Here is a 12,674-nt window from a genome sequence, read left to right as displayed (position 1 = left end):
TCCAGGTGTCTCCAATTCCTGCCATAGAATGACACTCCTATTCTTTGCACACAGCAATCACAGCCAACAATGAAAGACACCAGATTTAAAATTCTTATAGATGAGTATTGCTTCAATGAAAGGGGCACAATTGGGTTACAAAGAGCATTGGGATGGGAAGTTCTTGCCACTAAGTAATACAGTTATAAAGCACAACATCAGGTGCCTGCAATCCTAGCAGTCCCTGTTACCCTTGTAACCTGAGGACCACACAGGTCATTAAGTGAGGACCTCAAGTGACATGGGAAAGGGTGAGAGTTCCAAGAAAACAGGATGGTGGGCAAAAGCTACAGGTGAAGACACTACGGGAGGTGAACGGGTAAGAGAAAAAGTGGTGGGAATAGGAACAGCTTGTGACTTCCTGCTGGCTTCCCCAGCGACTTTATTCGTGGGAAGCCGGCAGAGAAACACATTACCAACCGCCTGAACTGTGATCATGTAACCATGGGGACACGGCAAGAGTTGCAACTCGGGATGGCTTAGGACCAGTCATAGGTATTCCTCATTCAACACCACTGTAACTTCAAACGGTCCCAGTAGCCGCAGGATGGCCTGTAAGCGCCATTCTACAGTTAGAATGAACATTTAAAGATCAACAAAATGACCATCTGTCTGCCACGGTCATGTGCTCCAACTGTAGATACCGAATGGATGGACAGACAGATGGATAACTAGAAGATAAACAGGCATTCTTTTCAGACAGGGAAAAAAAAACACCTGCTGAAGTATAAGGACAGCCACAAAATGAACATCCAGAACCAGATGGCCAAACACAAATCCTTGAAGGGTGGGGGCAGGAGGGAGAGAGAGGTGATTAGTATTTATCTCATAATATCTACATCAGTCCTGCAACTGACCCAGGGCATTTCTTCCATTCTCTGCTACTTCGGAGACTTCCTCCTTAGGAGTGAGATCCCAGAGTCACAATTTTAAACCGCAATGCAACCTGGGCAGCAAATTCTACAGCTTGCAAACACAAACAGGCCAGTCAGCAAACCTTCCTTGAAGCTCCAAAGGTTACTTCTCCCACGATGGAAGCCAGAAGAAAACAAAGCTTGTTCCTTCTAATTTGCAATCCACGCTACCTTAAACACGCACGCACGCGCACACACGCCCCCACACAGATAGCTGAGTTGGCCCACCCTAGCTTCCCACAAACCTGATTGTCTGGAATCTTGTGGGCTGCCAACCGAGGGCTACACCTTTTTGCTAAAAGGTTAGCATTAAGTCGAAATCCGACTCTTCTCAGAAGTCGCCCCTAACCAGAAGTGGGTGGCACAACACACTGTCTGGAGACAGGTGATTCAATTTGAGCCCAGTGCAATGTGGGTTTCCTGAAATGCTTGAAGCAGAGGAAAGAGAAGAACACCCCTCTTCTCTTCCTGGCTCATAGTGCCATCTAAAGGCCACAGTCTTTCGCCATTTTTAGGGCCAATTAAAAAGTCATCGTCTCCAACCTGGTGGTCCCCAGACTTCTTGATGTCAACTCCCATCATTAATTCAACTAGATGGCCAGAAAATATGGGGGATGAAGTCCAAGATACCTGGAGAACATCTGGCAAAGGAAAACTGAATTGAAACATCTGGAAAGCAATTTCCGAGTTATTTAGGTTGCGACTTAAAGAAAACAAGAAAAAAAGACCTGAGATGTTCAGACCTAAAATATATATTGCTAGGCTCACAAACAATGAAAACAAAAGACTCCTAACGAAATTGCATTATTGTTGACCCAATGCAGGTCAGAAAACAAGAAAAACACAGTCTTAAAAATGAAGTAGGTTATAAAATATATTATGCATATATTCTGCATCACTTGTGTGGTATTGCTAATGTGTGTGTGTGTGTTTATCACATCTGATTTTCTTCCGTTAAATATTCAATTTTGTCTTGCTAAATATTCATAGGCTTCCTTCATGTGTACAATTTTTCTAGTTAACTTGAGTAGCCTCTAAATTTAAATTACACCAGTTCTCCGATTTAAAAAAACAAAAACAAAAATGATTTTCATTATCTTACATAGGTAAGACTGAGGCATGATTCAATAAAAAGAAATCCTTTGGGATTACACATCAACCAACACCAGCAATACTTAGGGGTCCCATGTGATTCTTCTTTATAATTCCAGGAATATCATTATTGTGTTTATATGTTTATTTACCCACAAGTCAGAACGTGCAGCAATTTTTAAGACTGAGCAAGCTTCCTGAAGAAAACAAAAATTGTGTATATTTGTGGTCCACAAAAGCTGCTTCTTTCCGTACCTTTTACTTTGAGAGTTTAGCTGGAGCTGTTTGAACAAATACAGGATTCTTGAACCGTGGTAGTATAATTCAACTTCAGCAACTTTAAAGATATGTGAACTTCAACTCCCAGAATTCCCCAGCCAGCATGGGAATTCTGGGAACTGAAATCCACACATCCTAAAGTTGCTGAAGTTGAAAAGCACCACTATAGAGAATTTTTTCTTTCATTTTGTTATGAAGCCATGACAACATGAGCCGTGGTGGCGCAGTGGTTAGAATGCAGTATTGCAGGCAAACTCTGTCCACAGAGCCAAGAGTTCGATCTGACTGGCTCAGGGTTGACTCATCCTTCCGTCCTTCTGAGGTTGGTAAAATGAGGATCAAGATTGTTGGGGGACAACAGGCTGACTCTACAAACCGCTTGTAGAGGGCTGTAAAGCACTGTGAAGCGGTATATAAGTCTAAGCGCTGTTGCTAAGCACACTTTTTTCCCAGTCAAAAGGTTGCCCTGTGCTTTGAGCAGATGAGGCCAGGGCAAAGCTAAAATTACATTTCAGTTTGATTTCAACTGAATTAAATGTAATTACTATGGCTGCTTCTCCAATTACCTACGTAAAATATTTTCCTCTTTGGCAGTACTCTTGAGTAGATATATGGCCACAATTTTGGAGTCCAAATATGGAGTCCTTGGTGCTCTCTGATCTTGGTTGTCTGCTTGCAGATGTTTCATTACCCAACTAGGTAACTTCAGTGATACTGATCCTGGATATATTCAACGCACAAGACAAAGCGAACCCCAGAGATTAAGCAAACACCAACTTCGAAACAAATTAGGCTGCTCCAAGGAGAAAAAGAGTTATTTTGTTCACCCGCTGCTTCCAAACATTTATTTGTTAGATTTATAGCCTGTCTTTCTTTCAGAGGCTCAGATAATATACTTAGCATCCCCTTCTCCAACTGTCACCCAACCTTGTGAGGTGGACTGAACTCAAAGGCCCAAAGTCATAAAACAGGTGTCCATGGTTGAGAATGGACACGAACTTGATTCTTCCCCATCTTATTCTACAGACTGCAGCCCTAGTTCTCAAACCACAAGCTAAGAAAACTCGGACTTTTTAAGGTCAACATAAAGTAGGTGGGCAATCTGATACTGATACAATGGCAAAATGCGTTCTCCATTCCCTCTTGCTGGTATTACAGCAATAATTCCAAACATGGAAATTACATTTTTAGCTGGTGTGACCAGGACCTATCTAGCAGAAACATGTTGCGTTCCATAAGCAACATCAAAAACACAACATCCCTTTCACATTTCCTGAGCATACTGCAAAGCAGTTTTACTTGTCACATTTTTCCAGTGCTAACAAAGATTTCCACCACCAGGCTGTATGTAGATGCGACTATTTGATGCAATAGCATGCAACGTCCCACTGGTTCAGGACGCAAGTCATAATTCCATAATTTCAGACTTCTACGTTTGGACTTCTTCATTGCCTGGTGATGTGTTGAGGTGCCAGGGATTTCAAAACGCAAACTGCAGCCATCCTCAATTTTTAAACCCACCCTCCCCCTCTTCAAATGGGCACAAACGTACCTATTTTGCAGCCAACGTTCTTAAGGAGCCTGGGGGGGTGGCAAATAACATGCTGGGAAGCTGCGTGGGATGCTTACTCCTGTTCTGCAGTTATGGTTAGCAACCAGGATAGAAAGGCTAGTTTGTAAATGATGCAACACAACATGTGAAAGCGTTAATGGCGCTGGTTTGGTTTTAGCTTCAACCTGTGTGAACGTTTGGCAGTCTGGTTTGTAAGTCACTGTTTAGGAATTACAGCGTGACACACTGTACAAATCCAGCTGAGAGTGATTTGTTCAACAGATCAGAGTCAATCACCATATAATTAGGAATCCAGCCAATTGTGGATTCATCTACAAAACATGCTTTAGGAAACCACTGGTTAATTCCATCAGGGCCGTCTGTCACCTAATGTAGGTACTGTAACTCACACCTAGCCACCATAAGCCCTTTTCTTTTCTCCAGTTACGGCAGGTCTGAAAAATGCTGTCCTTGAGTACTTTATCGCAGCAGGTGGCAGCACCTGCCTGACCTTGGCTGGGTTGAAACAAAGTCAAGCGGGATCCGATTTGATTAGTACCTGCAGGGGAGATAAGTAAAACACCCCACATCTAGAAAATCAGGATAATCACAATAAAAACAACAAGCTATTTCAGTCCTGCTATCAAGGATATTACCGTTAACATCCATGTCTAGATGCCATCCATATCCAGGAGTTACATTTATAGGTAATCCCCCAGAAATCGTGGGTGCTCCATCACTGGAGATTTTTAAGAGGAGACTACTAGACATTCACCTGTCTGTGACGGTATAGGACAGGTTCTCCTGCTTGAGCAAGGGGCTGGACTAGAAGGCCTCCAAGGTCCCTTCCAGCTCTATTCTATTCTGTTCTATTCTGTGTTCTATTCTATTCTACTCTATTCTCTCCCCATTTTCATATTCTATTCTATTCTATTTTATTCTATCCTATCCCCATTTTCATATTCCTATTCTATTCTCTCCCCATTTTCCTATTCTATTCTATTCTATTCTATTCTATTCTATTCTATTCTATTCTATTCTATTCTATTCTATTCTATTCTATTCTAATCCTCGACTTACATTTTGTTTAGTGACCATTCAAAGTTACAACGGCAGTGAAAAAAGTGACTTATGATCGTTTTTCACACTTATGACCAGTGCAGCATCCCCATGGTCATGTGATCAAAATTCAGATGCTTGGCAAGTGGCTCATGTTTATGATGGTTGCAGTGTCCTGGGGTCGTGCGATCCTCTTCTGACAAAGTCAAGCAAAGTCAAGGGCGGGGGGGAAGCCAGATTCACTTAACAACCATGTTATTAGCTTAACAACTGCAGTGATTCACTTAACAACTGTTCAGCGAAAGGCCGTAAAATGGGGCAAAACCCACTGAACAAATGTGTCGCTTAGCAACAGAAATTTTGGGTTCCGTTGTGGTCGTAAGTCGAGGACTACCTGTTAGAGCCTTGGTGGAGCAGTGGGCTAATGCCTCCTTAAGTAACACCAGCTGCCTGCAATTAGTGCAGGTTCAAGTCCCACCAGGCTCAAGGTTGACTCAGCCTTCCATCCTTCCGAGGTAGGTAAAATGAGGACCCAGATTGTTGGGGGCAATTAAGCTGACTTTGTAATAATGCCGCTTGGGGTGTGTGTGTGAAAGCCCTAATAAGCAGGCATATACATAGAATGAAGGCTACTGCTAAGCTTGTAAGCTGCCCTGAGTCTTCGGAGAAGGGCGGGATATAAATGGAATTAAAATAAATAAATAAATAAATAAATTTGTTTTGGGTGTTGAGCGATAGGAATAAAACGTGCATAAATAAAAAAACAGACCAGGTTCCATGTTCTTCCTTTATAAGCTCTCCCAATGTCTGCTTGTGATTTTTTTGGGGGGTGGGGGAATGCAAGAGTGAAGCTCCCACTGAAATCTGGTTGCTTCCAGATCCGAAGCCTATGGAAAAAAAACCCCTCTCATCTACTCTCAGAGCAAAGCTTCAAAGCAGCTTCTGACACACGAGCAGCTGCAGGAGAGAGAACAGATTGCGGCTTTTGCAAATCCCTCTTTTCCTCCCATCTCATCAAACCTTGTGGGGGTGGAGAAAGGGAAGAAGAATGCAGACTTTTCCAAGAAAACGAATGGTGCATAATTTATTTTAAGTGCTAGCTGTGGACCTGCCTTGGAGGAGCTGCTAATTAGCTATCTACTCCTCCTATATTTATTCTGAGTGGAAGCCCCAGAACTCTCACCTGTGAAATCCGCTAGGGTGGAAGGGCCACTGAGCTGCAAAAAAGGCTAATAGGCTCAAATTGGCTTCCTCCCTTCCTACTAACTCCCCCCCTCACATGGCTTTAAGAGGACAATGGCATTTGTTGCACCTTCCAGCCACACACACAACTTGTTGAAGCACGTTCCTGAATGCTGAACACTTTCGAGGTAGTCCTCAACTTACAATCGCAAAGGAGCCCAACATTTCTATTGCTAAGGGAGACACTTGTTAAATGAATTTTGCCCCCATTTTGCGAACTGATTTGTTAAGTGAATCATTGCGGCTGTTAAGCTAGTAACACGGTTTGTGAAGTGAATCTGGATTCCCCACAGACTTTGCTGATTGGAAGGTTGGAAAAGCTGATCACGTGACCCCAGGACACTGCAACCGTCGTCATAAATATGAGTCGGCTGACAAGCATTTGGATCACATGATCGTGGGGATGCTGCAGTGGCCGTTAAATGTGAAAAAGCAGTCATAAGTCACTTTTTCCAGTGCCAGGGTAACTTCAAATGGTCACTAAATGAATCGTTGCAAGTCGGGGACTACCTGTAACTTCATTGGAGACCTCTAACGTGAATAAAGAACGTTTTTTTTCTCTCTCTCTCTCAAGCAAAATTAGGGAGCCTGGAACATATTCCTAGCTTCTGTTTTAAGCCACTGCAGGAAGAGAGTTGTGCATATGACAAAAAAAAAGTCAAAAATGGAAGCAACCTGTACAGGAACTTACAGCAAGGTTTGTTTGGTATGGCTTAGGATGAGAATCCAGCTATTACAGTTTGTCAAGCATGTTTTGTAGAGTCGCATGAATCCAGGCACCCCAGTCGGTCCAAGAATGATTCAGCCAAATGGACAAAGCCAGCAAAAATTAAAAATAAAAATAAAAAATCAATTTACTGTGATCAAGTGACAAGGTTAGGATCTATTTTGTTTTCTCTAGAGCTGAAGTAACAACATAAAAAAGAATTACTGTAAGCCACTGCTATTGTTGTCAGATGTAGGGTGCTTTTATGTGTGCAAGGACAGCATACTTAATAATAATAATAAGTTGGAAGGGACCTTGGAGGTCATCTAGTCCAACCCCCTGCTCAGGCAGGAAACCCTATGGCATTTCAGACAAATGGCTGTCCAGTCTCTTCTTAAAAACTTCCAGTGTTGGAGCATTCACAGCTTCTGGAGGCAGGTGGTTCCACTGGTTAGTTGTTCTTACTGTCAGAAAGTTTCTCCTTAGTTCTAGGTTGCTTCTCTCCTTGACTAGTTTCCATCCGTTGCTTCTTGTCCTGCTTTCAGGTGCTTTGGAGAATAGCTTGGCGCTTATAACTGAGTGTCTTGGATGTTCTCATTCACTTTTAAGAAGAATATCACAACCAGGTAGGGAAAACGGGGAAAAGCAGAATTTCCAGGCCGCCCTATCCCTACTTCTATTTCTTTCTCATCTTATGCTGGTAAAGCCATCCCAATCCAGGCAAAATCATTTTTGATCTCAGCCTCCCTGGACTATTACAAGAGTCTGCAATGTCAGAGAATACAGGGCATGGATGTATTCCCCACTGCTTCTAATGTTACGCTTTCTCTGATGGCTAACAGAGTATTCATTTAATTCGCACATCCTGGGTAGTTCTGATCTGTGCACCCCGAAGGAAGGAGGGGGGGAAAAGACAGCCAGAATACACATTCAGAGGAGCAGCCAAATGGATTGTCATTAGGCAAATGATCCTAAAATGGAAAGAGTTGTTAAGCTCCCAGACAGATCCACACAAGCTGCTGAAGATTAAGAACAGGAGATGTTCAATGTGCCCGTCAGTAATTCTTACAGTTCTATAAAGTAGGGCAATATTCCATTTTACTAAAAGCTCCAGGCGAAACCCTATTATTTCAGCTTCTGACTTTCTTCCCATCTCATACTACATATCAAGATAGGCAGTCCCATCTACCTTGCAAGATTGTTCTACGTTCATCAGACATAGACTAACTAACTCAATGAGCACGGATGTTTTTCCCAACTCCGATGTAGGAGGAGGCCACTAAAAATATCAAGGACAGTCAAGAAAACAAACAAATGGATCACAGTATAAATCAGGTGGTACGGGACCATCCTAGAAAAGTGGTAGCGGGGGAGGGGAATGAGATGGCAGGAGCTGCAGGGGCTGTCAGGGCTCAGCGGAAGCACCAGGATCAGCGCCAGGCTCCAGCTGGAGCTCGGCGCTGATCCTGCCACTTCTGAGTCCAGAAGAAGCGCCGATGAGCTGGAATGTTGCAGCATCTCCAGGGTCTTGTGATTTACATCCCGATGCTTGGCAATTGATTCATATTTATGACGGTCACAGTGTCCCAGGGTCATGTGAAGTGAGCAAAACCTGCTGCAACCACCCGGGGGGGGGGGAATAAAAACCAACCCCACCCCACCTCAGCTGCCAATCCTCAACAGAAATGCTCACAACAATGAAAACCTTGTACAGGAGGAAGAGCGCCGCCAGGCAGGCAGGCAGGCAGGCAGGCAGATGTCTTGCTTGGCTGTGGCTTGGGGGGGCACTTTTTTCAGTGCCATTGTAACTGCGAACAGTCAATAAACGAACTATTGTAAGTCGAGGACTACCTGTACTTCATCACTTTTTGCCTTTTTGTTCTTTTGGTCAAGTTTTTGACACCTTGCTAGACAACTGGTGGTACTCGGATGTTGTCATATCCTAGAAGTGGTACAATGGGTGAAAAGGTTCAAAAGCCCTGATATAGGGCAGGGGCCTTCAAACTTGGCCCTTTTATGACTTGTGGACTTCCAACTCCCAGAATTCCTCAGCCAGCGTGCCTGGGAGTTAAAGTCCACAAGTCATAACAGGGCCAAGTTTGAAGACACCTCGTATAGGATCTCCTGCTTGAGCAGGGGGTTGGGCTAGATGACCTCCAAAATTCCTTCCAACTCTTGTTATTCTGTTACTTGCCCAGAAGCGCACTAAGCCTCTTCTTTCCTGACTAGCTTCCTGGACTCCAAAAGCAGTCAGCTCCAGTTCTGGAACGCCTTCCCAAGAGCACTGCCACAATTATATCAACTCATTAGGCTGTCAATTGGTGGAATCCACGTGGCTCTTCTATATAATCAACTGTGGTGGTATTGTTTGGTATTGAAAGCTCAAGATCTGACTGCAGTCTAATTATTCTCAAGCCTCTCATTAAGAGTGGGGGGAGAGAAGAAGAAAAAGAACTCAGTCAAAGAATATTTAAAATCAGCCTTTGCAAAAAGCCAGAAGTAAAACAGATGGCAACTTCCATAAAACACAAGATAGTTACACCCATGCAGCGTGGTTCCCTGTTAAACTGTGGCCTCCCAAAATTGAGTTAAATGTCTGTTGATTCCACACGCAACAGCTATTAAAATCTGCGGTGTATCCTTGTTTCTGTGTATTTCAATTAGCAAAGTTATCAAACAAACTTACAATGTTGAGGCGCTTCTCAGGGGGTAATCCTGTGTGAATAATTGTACCAAACCCTTTAAGCTGAATTTCCCGTGAACCATGTAAATAAAGTTCGTACAGAAATAAAAGCAAAAGGCTTTCATTTTTTTTATCCAAAATCAGTGGAAAGTTGTTCCATGCAATGTAACAAAAATAACAAAATAAAACAAAAACCAGCCAGGAGGCAGCATTAAAATGGCTCTCTGATCCGCAAACTTTCTAGACGGCGAGAATGTTTTGCAGACTACACCGCGAGAAAGGAGGCCTCTTGTTGGAACAGCCTCCTTGTTATGCTACCTTTCTGCCTGCCGGGTGAGTTTTATTTATTTAAATAACGAAGAATTGCAGGAGCCACCATATACAATGTGATACAGTATAAAATCAGTGCATTGTTATGACTTCAGTAAAAAAGAATCAGAGTTTCCTGCATTCGTTTCCCTTTTAGGATTTGCATTTATTCTGACAAGCTTCCATTACAGATAGTCCTTGACTTATTTTTTTTATTTTAATCCCATTTATATCCCACCCTTTTCCGAAGACTCAGGGCGGCTTACAATTTAAGCACAAACCAATGTGCTTAGCAATAGCCTTCATTCTATGTATATGCCTGTTTATTAGGGCTTTTGCCCCCCCCCCAGCGGCATTGTTACAAAGTCACCTTATTGCCCCCAACAATCTGGGTCCTCATTTTACCTACCTCGGAAGGACGGAAGGCTGAGGCAACCTTGAGCCTGGTGGGACGCGAACCCCCCCCCCCAAGCGGCATTATTACAAAGTCAGCTTAATTGCCCCCAACAATCTGGGTCCTCATTTTACCTACCTCGGAAGGACGGAAGGCTGAGGCAACCTTGAGCCTGGTGGGACGCGAACCCCCCCCCCCCAAGCGGCACTATTACAAAGTCAGCTTAATTGCCCCCAACAATCTGGGTCCTCATTTTACCTACCTCGGAAGGATGGAAGGCTGAGTCAACCTTGAGCCTGGTGGGATGCGAACCTGCACTAATTGCAGGCAGCTGGTGTTACTTAAGGAGGCATTAGCCCACTGCTCCACCAAGGCTCCTACTTATGCTTACAATTGGGACTAGAATTTCCTGGCTAATTCTACAACCTTTTTTGGCCAGAGTTAAGTGTATGGTTGCAGTTGTTAAATGAATCACATGGCTGTTTCTCAAATCTGGCTTCCCCCATTGACTTTGCTTGTCAGAAGGTCGCCAAAGGGGATCCCCTGATCCTGTGACTTTGTGACTGTCATAAATATGAACCCGTTGCCAAGCATCTAAATTCTGATCACGTGACCGACCATGGGGCTGCTGCAAAGGTCGTAACTCTGAAAAATGGTCACAAGTCACTTTTTTCAGTGCTCTTGGAACTTTGAATGGTCACTAAATGAAATTTGCAAGTCAAGGACTTACTTGTAAGACAAAACAGAGAAAACATCTTCCTGGTGAGAAAATAAGTGTGGCATTAATGCAATCAATATGTTTTGTAAAGGAAGAGCACTATTTCGCTGCATTCGTTGGACATTTGCTTTCCTGTTTCTCCTGCGGGGCCCCCCCCCATCTATCTTCATCAAAAAACCGGGTAAACTAATCAACAACGTTTGTCATTTCTTTACTAACAACTCTGACAAGAGATCCATTGGGCTAACCCGTTTACCCTCCATTTTGTAAGCAACCTAAAAGGCAGAGCTATCCCTCAGGAGCAAACTGGTTAATTTTTAGGAGCAGGAAACAGAAATTTGTTCAGACAAACCAACTTTCAACTTCCCCCCACAGCTGTCTTCCTGGCAGGCAGATACTGGAGGGGGGGGGGAAATGAGCCTTGTGAACAAAGCGTGGCCTATTATCTTAATTCCCACCACAAAACAGAAACTGCAAAAGCGAAGAAAAAGTGGAACTAAGCCCATGGGCCAGGCTGCAATTAGAAATGCTTGCCCTCCGTCCTCAAAGGCCTCGCTGTATCTTTTACACTGCCAGCTAAACTGAGATGCAGCTTTATTTAATTGGTTCATTATCAACTATCTCAGCCTTTTTTCCTCTGGGGTAGTTCAGATGTGTGCGGACCGCAGTTCCCAGAATTCTGAACCAGCCTGGCCGTGGCCAGCTTTTTGGAAGTTGAAGTCCACCCTATTGGGGGATCCCCAGGCTGGGGAAAGTTAGAATAAAGTTATTATACAGTCAATGAAATTGCTAAGGAAACTTGTGCAGGTAAATCCTTGATTTATAACAGTTTGTTTCGTGACTGTTCAGTTACAACAGCCCTGAAAATAGTGACTTATGACTATTTTTCACACAACTGTTGCAGCCTCCCCAGGGTCATGTAATAAACATTCAGGCGCTTATATATATAAAAACTGGCACATCAAAACAAGTTTCAATACCAGCGAGCAAATATCTATAACATCCCAAGAACTTATCTCATTTTTCCTCCTATCCAAAGACAAGTGGCAAGACATTATTTTTTTTGAAGGCTATATTTGGAAGCATGTGGTAAGGATTGTAAATGCAGCAGCTGAAAGTCTTGTATCTTTCCAGGAGTGAAAGACCAAAAACTTTCTAGCTGTATCAGTGAGAAAGGGACCAGACACAGAGACTCTGTCTTCCACTTAAAGTTGCCAACTCATGTCTTTAAGCATAGATTCAAACGGAGGATCTCAGTAAGTTGATCCCCCAAGTTCCTTCCAAGACCAGGAACCGCTTTACCACGTCCCTGCTTCCCATATGACATGTTTACACGATGAAGACCATGCCCTTCAAGTCTAAATTACCATGCCCCAAAGACACTTAATGGCTCATCTAGGATTTATAGCAGAATGAAATGGCCGATGTCTACACTTACCGAGAGGACTAATGCATGCTTCTTGAAACCACAGCGAGGAACCTGTAGGCTCTAAATGCTGACATATCAAAAGTTGGATTTTCCCTTGACCTTAAAAAAATAGCGGATCGAGCATGCTCTTCCCTAATTCTCCCGGTGTTGTGCTAATTTTTCTCGAGGAAAAGAGTTTTTCCGCATTCAGAAATACGTTCTGTCATATCACCATTATGCATTATAATTCCTTCCTCCAATTCGGGACAAAGGCAATAA

General features: G+C 43.3%; 1 protein-coding gene across 3 annotated transcripts in view; it reads right to left on the bottom strand.

Moving 5' to 3' along the window:
- The window catches only part of RIPOR1 (RHO family interacting cell polarization regulator 1), a 96,314-nt gene that overhangs the window by 48,482 nt on the left and 35,158 nt on the right, over positions 1-12,674 (bottom strand). Inside the window, exon 1 of one of the 3 annotated variants that reach the window (XM_081336000.1) lies at positions 1,497-1,515. The exons of the other annotated variants lie outside the window; for them this stretch is intronic. The gene's annotated coding sequence lies outside the window, so the exon portion shown is untranslated. Of the gene's footprint in view, positions 1-1,496; positions 1,516-12,674 lie in introns of those variants that run through there. 3 annotated transcript variants of the gene reach the window in all.

The sequence above is a fragment of the Vipera berus genome, assembly GCF_964194415.1.
Source record: "Vipera berus genome assembly, chromosome: 10".
Taxonomy (NCBI): Eukaryota; Metazoa; Chordata; class Lepidosauria; order Squamata; family Viperidae; genus Vipera; species Vipera berus.
The sequence above is the reverse complement of the archived record's forward strand: the minus strand, read 5'-3'. Positions and strand labels throughout refer to the sequence as shown.